The following is a 19,966-nucleotide window of genomic DNA, read 5'->3' on the forward strand; positions in this document are numbered from 1 at the left end:
GGAGGGGAGGAGGGGAGGAGGGGAGTGGGGGTGGGGCTGGCTCCACACCTGAGGGACCCTCCTCACTGGGTCTACTTCAGTGGTTCCTAACCTTTTTTGGCTCCTGACCCCATTTTAACGTTACAAATTTCTTGCGACCTCAGACACTCAAAACAGAGACTTTTTTTGTTTTTTTTGCTAAAGTTAATTTGGTGTTGACCATGTAATAGTTTGTTATACTATGCTGCACATAAACATTGATTTTAGAGGACGTTTATGCATATTATTATGGACAGAGGCAGTAGGCCAGGTGTAGGTTACTGCACAAAGAGAGACTTTTATTTCACTTCACTGTAAAAAAACAACAACATAAAAACACGGTAATGTTCCAGCAGCAGGGGCACCAAAAAAATACTGTTAAAATAATGGAAAATAACCATCTCATAAAAATACAGTAATTTTCCATAATTAAAATACAGTTTTTTGCCCTAACACTACATGAGATTTTGCATATTTTTTGGACTTTTTAATATTTAATAAAGAATATTTGCACGTATTAAAACAATCCAATTCCCTATAAATATATATATAAATAATTTTCAGTGAGACTCAGTTGTCCAATCCACTGATAAAAACTGTATTTGGACAGTTTATCAGTGCTTATACATGTTATACATTCACAAAAATACATTTATTCAACATTTTTGTTGTGAAACCTCCTGTAATTACACAAGATATTTGTCAATGAACAAACAAGTCTGGTTCAACTGACAGAACAAATACTTCTGTTACAGATAATTGTCAGTAGTTTTATCTGGTTTAAATATATATATATATATTTTTTTTTTTACAGTATTAAACTTTAAATTAACAGTTTAATCTCATAAATAGAAAAGAAATATTTGTGAAATTACAATACATTTGCAAATGTATTTTAACTGTATTTTTCTGTGAAAAAAGAAAAAAATTCTTTTAAAAAATTAAAACATTTTCTGGTTCTTCACAGTTACAGTTTTTTCATGTTATTTTCCATTTGACATGTAAAATCAGTCTGTTTTTGTCATTTCATGGATATTTTCCTGTATCTTAAAAATACAGGAAAAATCTGTCAAATAAACAGTGAAAAATCTGTTACATTGCAGATTTTTATTTTTTTACAGTGTTGGTCAGGATCTGTCCAGTCAGTCCAGCTGTGATTTACAAGGAGGACAATTAATACTGAACAAACAAGAACTGAAACTATGAATTATGAAAGAGCTGCAGCATCTGAAACTGACCACAGTGAACTGCTGCAGTTTCACACTCAGTTTATCTGCTATGGATTAGGATTGTCTGTCAACTCACCATGTATTTTTTTATTTATATTTATATATATATTTTTATCAATTACTAGAAATTCCAGGCGACCCCATCTGAATTCCAGGCGACCCTATGTGGGGTCCCGACCCTAAGGTTGAGAAACCCTGGCCTAGTGTCTGGTGTTTGATTACCGAGGGCCCGGCAGCATCAGCATTCCGCTCCTAGCTTAGCCTCTAACATGGTAATTAAGTGCAACTGAGCAGCACCCAAATAGAACCTGAATCCTCCTCCGATCAGGTTCCGATTGATTTCTCGTCAGACATTCACCTTGAGGGCGTTTGTCTCATTTATCGCTTTAACATCACGGTATCTTTTTAATTCACACAGTACTGGAATTACACTTCGCATCATTTGCATCTTCTGCAGCCGATCCTTGGGCATTAGCTAACAGTCACTCAGCTAACTCAGCTGTGGTTGTCTGGTTGTCTGGTTGTCTGGTTGTTTGGTTGTCTGGTTGTCTGTTTGTCTGGTTGTTTGGTTGCCTGGTTGTTTGGTTGCCTGGTTGTCTGTTTGCCTGGTTGTCTGTTTGTCTGGTTGTTTGGTTGTCTGGTTGTTTGGTTGTCTGGTTGTTTGGTTGCCTGTTTGTCTGGTTGTTTGGTTGTTTGGTTGCCTGGTTGTCTGTTTGTCTGGTTGTTTGGTTGCCTGGTTGTCTGTTTGTCTGGTTGTTTGGTTGCCTGGTTGTCTGTTTGTCTGGTTGTTTGGTTGCCTGGTTGTCTGGTTGTTTGGTTGTCTGGTTGTTTGGTTGCCTGGTTGTCTGTTTGTCTGGTTGTTTGGTTGCCTGGTTGTTTGGTTGTCTGGTTGTTTGGTTGTTTGGTTGCCTGGTTGTCTGGTTGTTTGGTTGTCTGGTTGTTTGGTTGCCTGGTTGTCTGGTTGTCTGTTTGTCTGGTTGTTTGGTTGCCTGGTTGTTTGGATGTCTGGTTGTTTGGTTGTTTGGTTGCCTGGTTGTCTGGTTGCCTGGTTGTTTGGTTGTCTGGTTGTTTGGTTGCTTGGTTGTCGGGTTGTTTGGTTGCCTGGTTGTCTGTTTGTCTGGTTGTTTGGTTGTTTGTCTGGTTGTCTGGTTGCCTGGTTGCCTGGTTGCCTGGTTGCTCTTTGGCACTTTGAGGCCGTCTCAGGTGGCGTATCGCAGGTCACTGTCTGGTTGCGCATTAAAAATGGAGTACGGCTTCTTAATTACCGACCGGCACTTTTGGCAATCATGGCGCTGCTCATGTGTCACTCCAGTCGCTCACTCTCTCCGAGTCTCTTAACCCCCCCCCCCCCCCCGTTTCGGCCTCTTTATCGCTCCCCCATCTCACTTACTCATACTTCCTCCTCTGTGTACCTCCACCTCTCTCTCTCTCTCTCGCTTGACTGCAATAAGACACTGGCCCTGCAGTTTACGTTTGCCCCCCTCCCCCCTTGCCCCTCCCCCCCCCCCACCCTAAGTCCAGCCCACCCATGATTATTACTTCCTGTGGTTCGCAGTAGTGGGTCACGCTAACCCTCCGTGGTCCAGAGCGGGGGTGTCAAACCCATTTCAGTTCAGTTCCACATTCAGCCTAATGTTCCATAAAGTGGGCCGGAGCAGTGAAATTATATAAATAATAGGATAACAACTTATAGATAAATATAAATGTTAATGTATGAATAAAAAGAAATGTTAATATAAATGTTTTCTCTGTGTTTTTGAGTGAAAAAAGTAAAATTCCATTATGAAAACGTTTACGCCTACGAACCGTACTTGAACGTAACATGAACAAATATGAACGACCTGAAAATTCTTCCGAAAAAAAGTGCATTATTTACAATATTACTCCTAAGTTGATCATTTTTACATGTGCATCACAAGTTAAAGATTTAGTAACAGGCAGAATATTGTTCAAATTCCACGTTTCTTTTAAGACATTTCAGATTGTTCATATTTGTTCAGGTTATTCATGTTTTTTGTCAAAGGAACGTCTGTAAATGGAACTTTTTTCCCAATTTTACTTCTTTTATACTACAACACAGGTGTGAAACATGCGGCCCGGGGGCCAAATCTGGCCCTCCAAAGGTGCCATTCCGGCCCTGCAGAATGAAAGTGCATAAATGAACCTGAACAGTCCAGGTTGAACAAATCCTTTTGGTTCCGGTTCCACATCCAGACCAATGGGATCTACAGTCAAAAGAACAACACAATAAATGACCCAGAAATAATGACAAGGACAAATTTTCTGTGTGAAAAGTTTAAGTGAAAAAAATAACATTACGCTGTGAAAATATTGACATTTACAAAACTATTCTTTCACAATAAAATGCAAATAAATACATAAATAAAAACAAAGATGAACAACCTGAACTGTGCAGTTTGAACAATATTCTGCCTGTTCCTAAATGTTTGGTGCATTTATGGACCCACTGGGATCTGCAGTTGTGTTCAGAATAACAGATGGAATATTGGAGAAACTGTTCAAATTTTAGTTCCAAACTCCAAAATTTGAACAAAATTCTGCCTGTGACCAAATATTTATGGAACATTGTGTGTAAATGTACATGTAAAAATAAGTCCAGGCAGAATATTTTTCAAATTGCACTAATTTTTCAAAAGAATTTTTGTTTTTTTCAGGTTATTCACATCTTTTCTTGTAAAATGTAAATATTTTCATAATTTAATTGTTTTTTTTTGGACTAAAACAAAAAGAAAAACTTGGATTTGTCATGATTTATAGGTTATTAAGTCTTTTATTTTTACTGGTTTGGCCCGCTGCAGATCAAATTGGGCTAAATATGGAAGTGAACCAAAATGAGTTTGACAGCCCTGTACGACAACAACGAGGAAAATGAGCAGTTTTCATTATTTCTAGGTTATTATGATAACATTTTACTAGTCTGATCCACTTTAGATTAAATTGACTCTAACATGAAGTTGACTGTTCACATCTTCAGTGTGATTTTTGTATTTCACAAATTCATTCTGCAGGGCCAGATTGGACCCTTTGGCGGGCCGGACTTGGCCCCCGGGCCACATGTTGGACACCTGTGGTCCAGAGGCTCTGCTGAAGGTGGGCTTCATTAAAAACTCCAGACCTAGAACCGCTTCTTTTTCTTACACGGTTAACGACGCAAATACAATCCCTATTGTGTTAAGGCAATGTTCTGGAACGCAGCAGACATACCGATGCCAAGAGCAGAAATTAGACGCTATTATTATCAATATTAGTCATGTTTCCCTCGCAACTGTCAAGCAAGTTGGAGGTGAACTTTTCAACTCCAAGTGCAGTAAAAGCATCATTACACACAGACAAGACAAATAAAACCAGTCACTTTTGGCTGTCCACCAGTTCTGCTGTATACTCTGTGGGACGATGTGGGAAAACCCAAAAACTGAGTGAAAACAGCTCAGCAGAGGCGGATCCAGCTCCGATGAACTCCCCAGTTAGTGAAAAAAAACTTCCACTGTTTTCATCCACCTTTTCTAATTATGATACTTGAAAACAGGCCTCTACGAACCTGCAAGGTCCGAACATTTGGGGATTTTTTATTATAATTTAGTTTTATTTAGTTTTGACTTTTTTTTTTTTTCTAATTCAGTTTGTTTTCATTTGTTTTTAGAGCAGGTTTGGTAGTTTTTATTAGTTTTCATTTCTTTCTAAATGCTTAGTTTTAGTTTAGTTTTAGTTTTTTTCATATCTTTTATTTTCTTCTTCTGTCTCACAGGTGTCAAGTTGTTACAGGATAGGTTGTAAATGTAAATATTTTCATGGTTTTATGTTATTTGAGGTTGTTAATTCAAGATTCTTTGCTTAATTCAAGATTTTTTTGCTTAATTCAAGATTTTTTGCTAAATTTAAGATTTTTTTGGCTTAATTCAAGATGTTTTTTTTGTCTTGATTCAAATTTTTTTTTAAATTTACTTAAACTTTTTTTTTTTTGCTTAATTCAAGATTTGTTTTGCTTAATTCAAGATTGTTTGCTTGAGTCAACTTTTTTTTGCTAAATTTAAGATTTTTTTTTCTTAATTCAAGGTTTTTTTTGGCTTTATGCAAGTTTTTTTTTTTTTTATCTTAATTTGAGATTTTTTGCTCAGTTCAAGATTTTTTGCTAAATTTAAGATTTTTTTGGCTTAATTCAAGATTTTTTATTTAATTAAAGATTTTTTTAGCTTAATTCAAGATTTTTTGCTAAATTTAAGATTTTTTTGCTTAACGCAAGATTTTTTTTTTTCTTGGCTTAATTCAATATTTTTTTTATTTTATTCAAGATTTTTTGCTTAATTCAAGATGTTTTGCTTAATTGAAGATCTTTTTTCTTAATTGAAGATTATTTTTGATAAATTTAAGATTTTTTTTTGCTTAATTGTACTTATTTTTCTGTAGACATTTCAGGTTCATATTTGTTCAGGTTATTCACTTTTTTTTTGTTACGTCGAACAAACGATCGTTTGTAAATGTGAATATTTTCATAATTTAATGTTATGTTTTTGTTCTAAAATAAGACAAAAATGTGAACTGTTCATTATTTATAGTCATAATGTCGAGGCGTTTCCAGCTCCTATTAACTCCCTGAAGTTCGTGTAAAAAACTTCCACTATTTTCATCCACCTTTTCTAATGCGATACTTCCAAACAGCCTTCTAGAAACCTTCGGTATTTGTTTTATCACATGCACAGTTCGGTGCCGTTCAACAATGTGTTCTCCGTTCTGGGTTCTGTGGCAGATAAAAGGGAAAGTAAAGCTTCACCTCATGTGCTTTTGACAGCCGCTCAGTGTTTAGTTCAGGGGAGGAGGAAATGAAAATCGAATCCGAGAGGTCGCGCATTATTGACAGGAGTGGCACGGGCCTGTTTTTATTGGCTCCGGCTTTGGCTGGAGTCGGGCGCCCATGTGTTTCCCCTTTAGCGTCCAGGAAACAGACCCGGGCCAAGCTGGGACCAGAGCTCCCAGTAAACCTGTGGCTTGTTTGCATCGTTCATTTTTGGGGGAATGACTGATTCGCTCAATCACCCGTGGCTGTCGCAGCTGGTTTTCAATCACGGGCACACCCACAAGAGGCCCTCCGCCATCGGGACCCGCAGAGGGTCCCCCACATATGGTAGAGATAAAGCAGGCTAGTGTAACCTGGAATGAAAGCCATGTATTTAAAGCTAAGCGTCTGCGGCAGCGGGACGGCTTTGTGTGTTGACACCGCAAGGACATAAAAGTGGAAGCGTTTTATTGGGTTTTATATTTGCTTTGGTGACGAAAATTGTCCGAGTGGAATGGATGAAATTTTAGAAACAAAGTGGTTGTTAGGGATGGGAATCGATAAGAATTTAAGGATTCTGATTCCATTATTGGTTTTACTTATCGATCTGATTCCTTATCAACTGTCTTATCGATTGTCACTGGGTGAAGGAATAACAGAGTACAAACAGGTGTGTTTGCATTAACTCTTTTATATTTCCATCTGCACAGAAAACAGAACATATACAGTATGAACAAATAATAAGAACAGATGACGCTGGGCGGACGGGGGGGTCGTACAGTGGAAGTGAAACTACAGACTCTTTACTAATTCCTCTGTTGGAACTGGTTCAGTTCAGCCCATCTCCTGCTGTTTCCTTTCCCCTACCTTCAGAAACTTGTATTTGAGGGAGTACGACGTTTGTTGCCCACATCGAAACCAGAACTGGGCCCAGATGACGGCCTGGTGTTCACTCTGCTGTTAGAGTCACAAGTGTCGCTAGAGAATTAAATACATGACATTCCTGTAAATGATTCACATGTGGACAAATGTTTGAGCAGATTGGAGGGATTCCACCTTTAGAAGAAATGGAAGCTTTGACAGAGTTCAGTGGACCTGGTGTGGTCTGTTTGGACCTGGTGTGGTCTGTTTGGACCTGGTGGTCTGTTTAGACCTGGTGTGGTCTGTTTGGACCTAGTGGTCTGTTTGGACCTGGTGTGGTCTGTTTGGACCTAGTGGTCTGTTTAGACCTGGTGTGGTCTGTTTAGACCTGGTGTGGTCTGATTAGACCTGATGTGGTCTGTTTAGACCTGGTGTGGTCTGATTAGACCTGGTGTGGTCTGTTTGGACCTAGTGGTCTGTTTAGACCTGGTGTGGTCTGTTTGGACCTGGTGTGGTCTGTTTGGACCTGGTGGTCTGTTTGGACCTGGTGTGGTCTGTTTGGACCTGGTGTGGTCTGTTTGGACCTGGTGGTCTGTTTGGACCTGGTGTGGTCTGTTTGGACCTAGTGGTCTGTTTAGACCTGGTGTGGTCTGTTTAGACCTGGTGTGGTCTGATTAGACCTGATGTGGTCTGTTTAGACCTGGTGTGGTCTGTTTAGACCTGGTGTGGTCTGATTAGACCTGGTGTGGTCTGTTTGGACCTAGTGGTCTGTTTAGACCTGGTGTGGTCTGTTTGGACCTGGTGTGGTCTGTTTGGACCTGGTGGTCTGTTTGGACCTGGTGTGGTCTGTTTGGACCTGGTGTGGTCTGTTTGGACCTGGTGGTCTGTTTAGACCTGGTGTGGTCTGTTTGGACCTGGTGTGGTCTGTTTGGACCTGGTGGTCTGTTTGGACCTGGTGTGGTCTGTTTGGACCTGGTGTGGTCTGTTTGGACCTGGTGTGGTCTGTTTGGACCGTTTCTGCCTCAACATCATGTTGTCTTCGTTCTGACCAAAACAATGCAGCGTACGTGTGACGTCATCGCGCATGCACAACGAAGGCAGAATCGTTAAGCAGGCAAACGATTCCAAGGAATCAAGCTACTGGGATCCGGTTCTCAAAAAGAACCGGTTCTCCATCCCCATCCCCAGTGTCTGTGTATTAAACTAAAGGAGCTGGTGTGTTGTGACATTTCACGGGTGTGTATTTATGTATGTGTGTGTGGCCGCTAGCGTCGGCGGTGTGATGATTGGCAGCTGAATGGACGGCGAGGGCGGGAGGTCAGGGTGGGAGGTAGAAGGACCGACACGGAAGGGCATGTACTCGGTCAGGTTTAGCAAACACACCGGGTCGACGGAAAACGGTGAGAGGTGGTCGACTCGCTGCCACACGACAGCGAGGGAAACGTTTTCAGCCCGACACCCACCGTTTGGTCGTGTCCTCACAGCGTCGCATCTTTGCTAATGTCAGGTGAATTAAAGCATGTTCGGGCGAATACACTATAAGACCGGATAAGTGGAGTTGACTTAAAAAACCTGAGGTAACTCGTTGCCTTAAAATGAAAACTTAAGTGTATTAAACTTAAATGCTTGATTTGAATGGAATTGCTTTTTTAAGTCCAACACTCTAAATGCTAAGTTAATTTAACTTAAAATTTGTTGCAATGTCAATTGTTTTGTCTAATCATTCGACTGAATATCATCAGTTCATTTAACTCAATTCCAAGTTGATTTAAATTAAAATCTTCCTCAATATAAATTGCTTCGTATATAATAGTGATGTGACGTTCATGAACGAATCAAATCTTTTGAGCAACTCTTTGAAATGAACGAGGGGAACTGAGTCTTTGTAAAGAGCCATTCTGTTTTTTTGTTTTTTTTAATAAAAATTATAGCAAACTATTACACAATCAAAAACAAATTAATTTTAGCCCCAAAAAACGGTCTGTTTTGAATGTCTGGGGTCGCCTGAAATGTGTGACGTTAAAATGGGGTCAGGAGCCAAAAAAGGTTGGAACCACTGTTTTATAGTAACGGAATAAAACTGAAATCGTTTAAGTACACTGGAATTAAAACATCTCAGTAAATACAAAGTCCGGGCTAACGGTTGTCGTGTCCTCACAGCGTCGCATCTTTGCTAATGTCAGGTGAATTAAAGCATGTTCGGGCGAATACACTATAAGACCGGATAAGTGGAGTTGACTTAAAAAACCTGAGGTAACTCGTTGCCTTAAAATGAAAACTTAAGTGTATTAAACTTAAATGCTTGATTTGAATGGAATTGCTTTTTTAAGTCCAACACACTAAATGCTAAGTTAATTTAACTTAAAATTTGTTGCAATGTCACTTGTTTTGTCTAATCATTCGACTGAATATCATCAGTTCATTTAACTCAATTCCAAGTTGATTTAAATTTAAATCTTCCTCAATATAAATTGCTTTGTATAAAATTATTCAACTTGATACACTGTAGCGTAGATGGAAGTTAGCTCAGTGTAATTTGCATTTGAGTAAATACAAAGTCCGTGCTAACAGTGCACGGTTTTTGTCGTGTCCTCACAGCGTCGCGTCTTTGCTAACTGCAGGTGAATGAAAGTGCGTTCAGGCTGATAAAAACCCAGTCCACAACCCCGGGTGGGTCTAATTGTGTTAATTTTTCCTGTGGTTTGTCGGGGCTTCCAGAACCCGCAGAGGTAGAGTGGACTGTGTTTCTTTTACCTGTACGCCGAAACACACATAGAAGGAAAAATGACTAAGACAGAATCACTGCTTATTTTATTCATTTATTTAAAAGACACAGAATGAAGGGAGCGAAGGTCGCTGTGCAGACTGTGGCGGCTGCAGATTCTAATCCAAAGCCTCCGGCGATCTCTGCATGAACTCCATTTCTGGTCTGCAAACAAATTAGCTTTTTTTCTCCCCTGTCTTCTATCTCGCTCTCCCTCCAGTGAAAATAAGGGGAAATTCAGGTGAATAAAATCTATTTGTTCATTTAACTATTTTTTTTTTTTTATTTTCCTTTCCCTCATCTTCTTTTCTCACTCCCAAACTCAATTTTCCCTGGGTGCGTGCTCGCTAGAGTGTTTCTTTTCTTTTGCGGTCTCGCCAGCGATTCATTAGGCAACAGTCGTTTAATTTGTATCATTAGAAAATGTGTTTTCCGTGGAGTATGGCACTCCAGTAAATCTGATTCAGACTGAGGACTTTTTTTTTTTCTTTTGACCGCGTACACAAGCTGTGGGACTTGTCAAATACACACCTCACACCAAACAAACGTTTAGTAGAAACAGAGAAAGAGCAAACAAACAAACCAAATATTAAAATAATAGCTTATCTTAACATCTCTTGGAGTGTTATTACACTTATAGGGAGCAGTTTTCATTTCTGGGCCCCGGTTTTTAATTATGTAACAAATGTTTGACTATCCAAGTGAAATTTTGCATGAATATTTATATCAATTCATTTGTTGAGTGTTGATTGTAATTACATGGAAACATGATTTATTGCCAAGATTGCTGTGTTAGCCAGCCAGCCAGAGAAAAAGAACGGGGTGGAAATATAAATGCTAATTTACTTTCACACACACTCACACACCGCTAAAGAAGCCAGCTAGTTTTTTATTTATTTATCTTTTTTTTTTTTTTTTACCACTGGCTGGTGGGAAATTGTATTATCAAAAACAAAGTCTCCAACAGCGTGCGTCTGGCAGAGATTCAGAGCTTCTTACAGTAAAAGAGTCGCCTTTCCGAAGCCTCAACGCAAAACTGCACAGAAATATATCTTTTCCACACTTTCACCGTCGTGCGAAATGTCGAATTAAAACTACCGCCAACGTGAAAAACAGGAAACTCCCTCAGTTCTCATTTATCTTTGTCTAATTGACACCAAGTCTTTGTGATTAAACTGTTTTTTGTGTGGTTTAAAAACTCATAATCATTCATTTCATCGAAGAACCACAGCGGATTCATAATTTTACATTTTTCGCTCTAAAACACAGAGGAAAGTTTGGAGTCGACATTATTTCTATATTTTTATGTTATTATTTCACTGCAGATCAAATTCTGCTTAACCCTTTCATGCATGAATTATGAGAACCTTAGTCAATATTTTTTTCTTGAGTGTTTTTATTCCTCTTTAGGCATGAAAAAAACACTGCAATTGAATTTTTTATTTTTATTTTTTATGAACCTATTTTTCATGGAGTTACAAAAATGTCCACTCAGCTGGACACCATGCGTTTAATTTTTGAGGCAAAGAAACATGTATTTAAAAGTCATCATCAGAAAGTGATCTACTGTGTGAAAACTATGACACAAAAACATTTTTAACCTCTTCAGCCCTATCAGCCCACCGGCAGGCCGAAAAAATTATATTAATATTCATCTACTATAAAAATGGAATAAATCAGGACAATGGATGTTTTTTTTCAACTTTTGCTCCAAGTTTAGACCCTAATGTTAATAAAAGTACACCAAAAGTGTATTTTAGTGCAAACTTTAATGTTCAAACATGATTTTTAATCTTTGTGGGGTGAAATATATGCAATTAAAAATCTCCGACACGAACTATTAATTTATGCATATCATCGTCAATCCAGCCGAAAAAAAAACAGGCGAGGATAAAAAATTCTAATTTCTCTTTTAGTTTGTTCCAGTTTACTCAGGCATAGTAATAGATACAATATTTTAGACAATGGGAATAGATTCTGTGAGGTCTGTAAATGTCCACAGACACCAAGAACATCCATATGAACCTTATTATTGTGAAGGAATTCTTCATGTACTTTGGGTTTGTCTGTTTTTCCCCTGAAAATATGGTCAGGGTTAAACAGGTTAATGCCGCTAATCTGAAGTTTTCTCACATTTTATCAGACTCAAATACTAGTTATTACTCATTTCATGGAGATAATATCCTCCTGAGACCCAGGAAATTGCCAGTTTTAGCTCTTTTACATAAAAAATTTGTCTTGATTGGAAACTGCATAATGCAACAGTTTTTTTTAGATACATTTTAAAAATTATTTTTATTTATTGATTGATTTTTTTAATGGAATGTCCTTTGCAATGGACTGTATTTTTTAAGTTAAACTGTCAAATGTTTGTCCCCTACAGAGGACAAAAATTCATTACTGGGTCTCAGGAGGATATGCCAAAAAAAAAAAAAAAAAGGCAATTAATTTACTCTCAAACATGTTAGTGCAGATCAGGTTTATCAAGAGCAACAAAGTTACAGTAATTGTATGAATGTCAGTGTTTGGGATGGTGCATGAGTGTCCACTGTGTTGGCTGATATGGAACTAAAACAACCAAACCCATGAATATACAAGAGAACAGCTGGAGAAGAACTGACCACTGGAGTGACCACTGGAGTGACCACTGTGCATGAAAGGGTTAAAGTGGAACTGAACTAAAATGAGTTTAATACCCCTGGTCTAGACACTATTCCATCAAGTTTTATGTTAAAACGACATTAAATTCACCACAAATTCCAACTTGTTAGCATTAAACTTGCATGTGAGGACTTTGAACTCTTCAAATCGGTGTCTTTCTAAAATAGATGTTGCAAAAATAATCAGTTTCTTTGAAGAACGAGGACTAGACTCAGGTGGTTTTATGATCCTGCTGAATTTCTGCCAAAGAAACACGTTATTCATGTGACTCTAGTTGCAGAAAAAGATCTTTCCGTTGCAGTTTTGTGTGATATACCATTTGCACTACACCCAAAAAAGTTTGGAGTTAACATTATTTCTATATTATGTTATTATTTCACTGGTCCGGCCCACTGCAGATCAAATTCGGCTTAATGTGGAACTGAACTAAAATGAGTTGGACAGCCCTGGTCTAGACACTATTCAGTCAAGTTTGATGTTAAAACGACATTAAATTCACCACAAATTCCAACTTCTTAGCTTTAAACTTGCACTGGAGGACTTTGAACTCTTCAAATCGGCGTCTTTCTAAAATAGATGTTGCAAAAATAATCCATTTCTTTGAAGAATGAGGACTAGACTCAGGTGGTTTTATGGTCCTGCTGAATTTCTGCCAAAGAAACAGGAACATTAGGACTGAATGCAACAGCAATTCAGCCCAAGAAATAAAAAAATGACATGTTTTCTGCACAGCCTTTATGACTATACTAACTAGAGAACTTTTTAGCGAGCTAGCAAAGTAGAAAATAGTCAGTAAAGGAATATAGAGACAATTAATGTTAATGATTTTTCCACCTCATTTAAAGCTTGTTTAATATAACACAGTGTGTAACTTTATTTTTTTGCTTTGCCAACGTATATTACAGAACATTAACTTTTTAGCTAGCAACATGAGGTCAGTTTTCTATTGAATCTTCTTTTCTTTAATTATTATCCATATTTTTTTTAACTAACATAGGAAGAGAAATACAAGCTTCTCAGCCAAACTTTTTAGTTTTTATGAGCTGTTATTCATTTATTTGTTTGTTTGTTTGTTTTCTCGGAGGAAATTAACACTTTCTCCTCAGCCGTCATGAGTAGGCTAACCTATTTTCCTTTCTTTTTCCTTTTCCTAAGCTAACCTTTAAACTAAAAATTTGTGGATTTTTCTCCACTTTTATTATCCTTTATGATCCTGCTGAATTTCTGCCAAAGAAACAGGAACATTAGATCTGAATGTAACAGCAATTCAGCCCAAAAAAACAAAACAAAACATGTTTTCTGCACAGCCTTTATGACTTTACTAACTAGAGAACTTTTTAGCGAGCTAGCAAAGTATAAAATAGTTAGTAGAGGAATATAGAGACAATTAATGTTAATGATTTTTCCACCTCATTTAAAGCTTGTTTAATATAAAACTGTGCTTAGTGCTGTAATTTAGTACTATCCATACGAAATTAAAAAATAATTGGGTTTCCTGGTGTGTCCACAAATACTGCGACATGTTTCTTTCAGAACTCTTCTTCTTGTTTTGTTGTAACGTCCGTCAACATCCGTTTCTTTTTGTTCATGTGACTTTAGTTGCAGAAAAAGATCTTTCCGTTGCAGTTTTGTGTGATATACCATTTGCGCTACGCCCAAAAATGTTTGGAGTTGACATTATTTCTATATTACTGTATTATTTCTAGAGCTGAAACGATTAATCGATTAGGTCAGGGGTCTCAAACATGTGGCCCGGGATCCAAATGTGGCCCGCCAAAGGTTACAATCTGGTCCCTGGGATGAATTTACAAAGTGTGAAAATTCCACACTTAACCCTAACCCTATTAAGCAAAAAAAAAATAGCTTGAATTAAGGAAAAAATCTAGAATCAAGCTAAAAAATAAAAAAAAAATCTTCAATTAAGTAAAAAAAAAAAAAATCTTCAATTAAGCCAAAAAAAATCTCAAATTTAGCAAAAAATCTTGAATTAAGACAAAAAAAAAAAAACTTCAATTAAGTAAAAAAAAATCTTGAATTAAGCCAAAAAAATCTAGAATTAAAAACTTTTTTTTTCTTTGTTTAAGTGCAAAAAATAACATTAAATTATGAAAATATTTACATTTACAAACTATCCTGTAACAATAAAATGTGAATAACCTGAACAAACATGAACAACCTGAAATGTCTAAAGAAAATTCAGCCCAATTTTAACTATTTTTCTTCCTGTTCCTCAGTGTTTAGTGTCTTTGGAGATCTGATCCATAATGCACATGGACTAATGAGAAGTCGAGAAATAATATAGTTAAAATTGCACTGAATTTTCTTATGTTTTTTTAATTTAAATTTCAGTTTTTTCACGTTTTTTTTTTTTTTTTTTGATAGTTTATAAAAGTAAGTATTTTCATAATTTAATGGGGTTTTTTTACACAAAAAAAAGACAAAAATTTGGAGTTGTCATTATTTATACGTTATTATGTTATTTTTCCGGTCCGGCCCACTGCAGATCAAATTTAGCTGAATATGGAACTGAACTAACATGAGTCTGACAGCCCTGCATTAGGTGCTTGATGTGCTTGAATGCAAAAATTCACGATTCGATTAATCGACTCGAATTGATTGAAGGGAAATATTCTATTGCAGTTTTCCTGAATTGAAGCTTCTTTGTGCGTCACAATAAGCGTCCGTGTGAAACCCAACAGTGGAACCAACGTTTAACAGCAGAGAAATGAAGGAAACAAAGCTTTGGTTCAGGAGAACTGTGGTTGAATGATTTTTTTTGGATCAGTTTGAGTCGATTAATCGTTTCGGCTCTAATTATCCCACTGGTCCGGCCCACTGCAGATCAGATTTGGCTAAATGTGGCCCCTGAACTTAAAGGAGTCTGCCACCCCGATTTAAGGGATGAGGTGATTCCTGTTGCAAGTAAACAGAAAAAGGAAGTGACTTATGAAAAAAATAAGAAGAAGATCAAGAATTGCTACAAAGTTTTGCTCAGAAATGAAAAGTGACGTTAAATTTCCAACAAAACCTCAGAAAACTGACCAGATACTGAATGGCATTCCAACATCTGTGGCCTCGAGCACTCTCACAATGAAGCCTACTTTGTCTGAGAGTAAAAAAAAAGCACCTTCCGAAAGGTGGTTGAGACCAAGGACCAAACTCGACAGCATTTAACCGTTAGAAAGCGCGATGAAGCAAGTCGTCCATCGGGTTTTTCAAATAATTTTTCCTTCTACGATGATTTATTCCAAATCCAGCCGTCAGATATTTAGCGTGGCCTCAGATTTTTACACTTCATTTGTCACTCTTTTACCAAACACGCACATTCCTCCACACACTTAACATCTCCAGATAAGGCCGACAAACGCGCGGCGATGCCAAGCTCTAGGATCAAGCGACGGGACAGTGATTGATTAGCGGCGGACGCGTAGGTACCGATCATCGAGGCAGATTCGACCCTCGTCAGGTGTGACAATTAGGAAACAAATGAAAGCAGACGAAACGTTTGAGTAATGGGCCTTAATGTCGGCAGAACAGACAGAAGCAGGAGGAAGGTAGAAAGGGGAGGACGTGAACGAGTGATGAGGTCCAGGAAGGTTCAGGAGGAGAAGATGCACGGACGCTAGCTGTGTTTGGCTCTAATTAATGAACGGCATTAGCCATTTGTTCTGCCATTTATTCTGGTAATGACCATGCGCTGGTCTTTCATTCCTCACCTCACGCTCATTCTCCTCTCTTTCGTTTCCCTTCTTTTACCGTCGCCTTTGTTCAAAGAGGGATCGAAAGACGGCGACAGAAGAAGGGAAAAGGACAGAAGAAGGGAAAAGGACAGAAGAAGGGAAAAGGACAGAAGAAGGCCTGGGCTTTAATGACATGTTCTGTTACTGCGAAACTCTGGACGCTGTTCAATAATGTGTTAGCGCAGGGGTCTGAAACATGAGGCCCAGGGGCCAAATGTGAACCGCAGAAGGTTCCAATCTGGCCCATGGGATGGTTCTGAAAAGTCAAAAATTACACAGTCTTGAATTAAGAAAAAAAAAAAATTGAAAAATTTTGCTTGAATTAAGGAAAAAATGTTGAATTAAGCAAACAAATCTGTAATTAAATTTTTTTTAAAAATCTTAAATTAGGCCAAAAAAACCTTTAATTAAATTAAAAAAAATCTTGAATTAAGCAAAAAAAAAATCTTGAATTTAGCAAAAAAATCTTAAATTAAGCAAAAAAAAAAAAAAAAAAATCTTGAATTGAGCAAAAAATCTTTAATTAAATAAATTTAAAAAATCTTGAATTAAGCCAAAAAAGAATCTTGATTTAAGGAAAAAAAAAAAATCTTAAATTTAGCAAAAAATCTTGAATTAAGCAAAAAAAACAACAAAAAAACAAAAACAAAAAAAACCCAAACAAACTTGAATTAAGCAAAAAAAAAAAAAAGAAATCTTGAATTAAGAAATAAAATCTTAAATTAAGAAAAAAAAAAGTAAATTTAGCACAGAAAGTCTTGAATTAAGCAAAAAAAACAACAACCTTGAATTAAGCAAAAAATCTTGAATGAACAACTTCAGATAACATTAAATTATGAAAATATTTACATGTACAAACTTTCCTGTAACAATAACATGAATAACCTGAACAAATATGAACCTGAAATGTCTGTATTAAATTGCGTCCAGTCTGAACTCTTTTCTTCCTGTTCCTCAGTGTTTCATGTCTTTGTAGATCTGACCCAGAATGCACATGGACTAATGAGAAGTGGAGGCAGAACTTTGTTAAAACTGCATTTATTTTTCTTCAGAAATGTCAGTTTTTTCAGGTTATTCACATCTTTTTTGTTTAGTTTATAAAAGTAAGTATTTTCATAATTTAATGTGTTTTTTTTTCTTTACACTAAAACAAAGACAAAAATGTGGAGTTGTTATCATTCATATGTTCTTATTTGGCTGGTCCTGCCCACTTCAGATCAAACTGGGCTGAATGTGGAACCTGAAGGAACATGAGTTGGAGAACCCTGCGTTAGAACAACTTCCACGTATCGCAGCTCGGACCTTTTGTTTGCGTGCACGCGCTACGAGTGCGACTTTGTCCCTTTTTGGCGTTTCGTCCCTGTGCCGTCGGAGCACACGTCCCGCTCGTCTCGTCCTCTTTGTGGGAAAATAAACCAGTGGATGCGGCGTCCTCTGGCTCCGAGTTGGACCTAACAGGTTTAGCCAGCTGTCATGTCTGCGTTTTCCCCTGAGCTTCAGCCCATGTCGTCACAGACTGCCTTTGGAGCGCTTCCCTCCTTGTCCCCTTTTCTTTTTTTTCCTGTTCAGAGGTTTGTGGGTGAAAGTCAGGACCTTGTTTGTGGTCGTTGTTGGTTGTTGTGCTGAAGCAGAATAGGTTCCACAGGTGGCGTTACGGCTCTGAGGCCGACCTGAATTGAACCAGGACCGGGATTCAGACACGGTTTAACTTTAAATTATGTTGCACCAAAGTTTCAGACTAAACCAGTGGTTCCCAACACTCTGAAAAATAAAGGTACCAGCTTGTACTTAAAAGGGTACGAATGCCTGTCGCTGGGGGTGTACTTTTTTGAGGGACATTTGGTGTTGATTTGCAGATATATTCATTATTATTATATTTTACCCTCTATCTCGTACTAAATTAAAAAATGATTCGGTTTCCTGGTGTGTCCACTCATACTGCAGCATGTTTCTTTTAAAACTTTTCTTCGTCACTTGTTGTAACATTCGTCAACATCCGATTTTTTCTTTTTTTTTTTATTCATGTGACTCTAGTTGCAGGAAAAAGGTCTTTCCATTGCAGTTTTGCGTCATATACCAATTTTGCTACGCCCAAAAAACAATGTAGAAGCCAATAATGTAATAACCACCGACAATGTAATAAATTAGCCATTTTAAAATGCAATAGGCTAATAATGTAAATATCTGGCCGATAACGTAATCAAAGTCCTGAACCTATAACGTAATAGCTTAGCCAAAAGCCAAAAGTTATCTCGTTATCGGTTCAGGGCTTTTATTATGTTGCTGGACAGATATTATGTTACTGGCTTATTAAATTTTAAAAATGGCAAATTTTTTAAGTTACTGGCCGTTATTACGTTATCACGTTATCACGTTATTGGCTGTTATTACATTATCAGCTTATCGGCTGTTATTACGTTATCGTCCGTTATTACGTTATCGGCCGTTATTACGTTATTGGCCGTTACTACGTTATTGGCTGTTATTATGTTATCGGCCGTTATTACGTTATCAGCCGTTATTACGTTACCGGCCGTTACTACGTTATTGGCCGTTATTACGTTATCGGCCGTTATTACGTTATCGGCTGTTATTACGTTATCGGCCGTTGTTACATTATTGGCTTCTACAAACCACCTTGTGCCAAAAACTTTTATCTGAAAAATGAGAGTTTGGGTGAAATTGATGTTTTTACATTAGGTACATTTTTATGCGGAAGTTATATTCGCACAATTTGAGGATGTTACGGAAATTTTGCTCTGCTGCTGCTGGTGGATAATGAAATAGAGACTTCTGCCGGCCAACGAGATTTTACTTCTTTGCAAAGAAAGGTCAGTTTTGTACACGAGCGGCGACTGTGAAGAAAAGACAAAGAGCTTCTTCTGAGAGTGAATCCCATTTGTAGGTGACTCCTCCAGTCTGTTCAAAGGGCCTTTTAATTAAGTAACGAGCTCCAGATTATAACTAACACTCACCTTTTGGTATCTTCCAAGAAAATGAACACACACAGTAGTGGAGTTTGGGTACAGGTACGGGAAGTTAGCATGCAGTGGGGGGGAATTCAGGAAAGAATACGGGAACAGAGAAGGGAATTAGCTAAAGAAATTAAAATTCCTTTACAAGGGTCGATGGACAGGCGACTATTAACTCACTTTTTCGTCTAGTTCAGGGGTGTCGAACTCTTGATCTTCCGGGGTCCACATTCAGCCCAATTTAAGCTGAAGTGGGCCGGACCAGTACAATGCTAGCATGATAGCCAGTAAATAATAACAACTCCAAATTGTTTTAGCGCAAAAAATGACATTCGATTATACCAATATTTACGTTTACAAACTATCCAAACAAAAAGGATGTGAAGAACTTGAAAAAAAAAGAAATTTGCTAAGAAATGTAAATATAATTTTATCAATATTACGCCTCGACTTATCATTTAGCTCAGATCTACAAAGGCACAAAACATTTAGCAACAGGCAGAAAATTGTTAAAATCACACTTAATTTGTTAAAGGATAGTTTGTTCATGTAAACATTTTCATAATTTAATGTTTTTTGCACTAAAACAAAGAGAAAAAATTGCTGTTTTCATTACTTATAGGTTATTATATTATTTTTGAGTTTGATGCCCTAACTTGCGCTTTGCAAGTTCATCCTGCGGGCCGGATTGGAACCTTTGGTGGACCAGTTTTGGCCCTGGGGCCGCATGTTTGACACCTGTGATCGAGTTGAACCAAACTGTGATTCCGTCTCCTTTTAGGTGACTTTGTCGGTGCAACCCAACCAAAGCTAACCATGATTGATCCACTTAGATCTACTGTACGACTCTTCCTGACCTCGCCCCCTTTTTTCTAACCTATTTGTCTCCCCTTCTGACCTGAACCCCCCACCCCACCCCTTCTTCTTTA

At 37.7% G+C, this 19,966-nt stretch overlaps 1 protein-coding gene across 5 annotated transcripts in view; it reads left to right on the forward strand.

The window, feature by feature from the left end:
* pcdh7b (protocadherin 7b) overlaps positions 1-19,966 on the forward strand; it is a 295,557-nt gene that overhangs the window by 123,556 nt on the left and 152,035 nt on the right. The gene's annotated exons all lie outside the window — the stretch shown is intronic.

The sequence above is a fragment of the Sphaeramia orbicularis genome, chromosome 18 (assembly GCF_902148855.1).
Source record: "Sphaeramia orbicularis chromosome 18, fSphaOr1.1, whole genome shotgun sequence".
In the NCBI taxonomy this organism is placed as follows: domain Eukaryota; kingdom Metazoa; phylum Chordata; class Actinopteri; order Kurtiformes; family Apogonidae; genus Sphaeramia; species Sphaeramia orbicularis.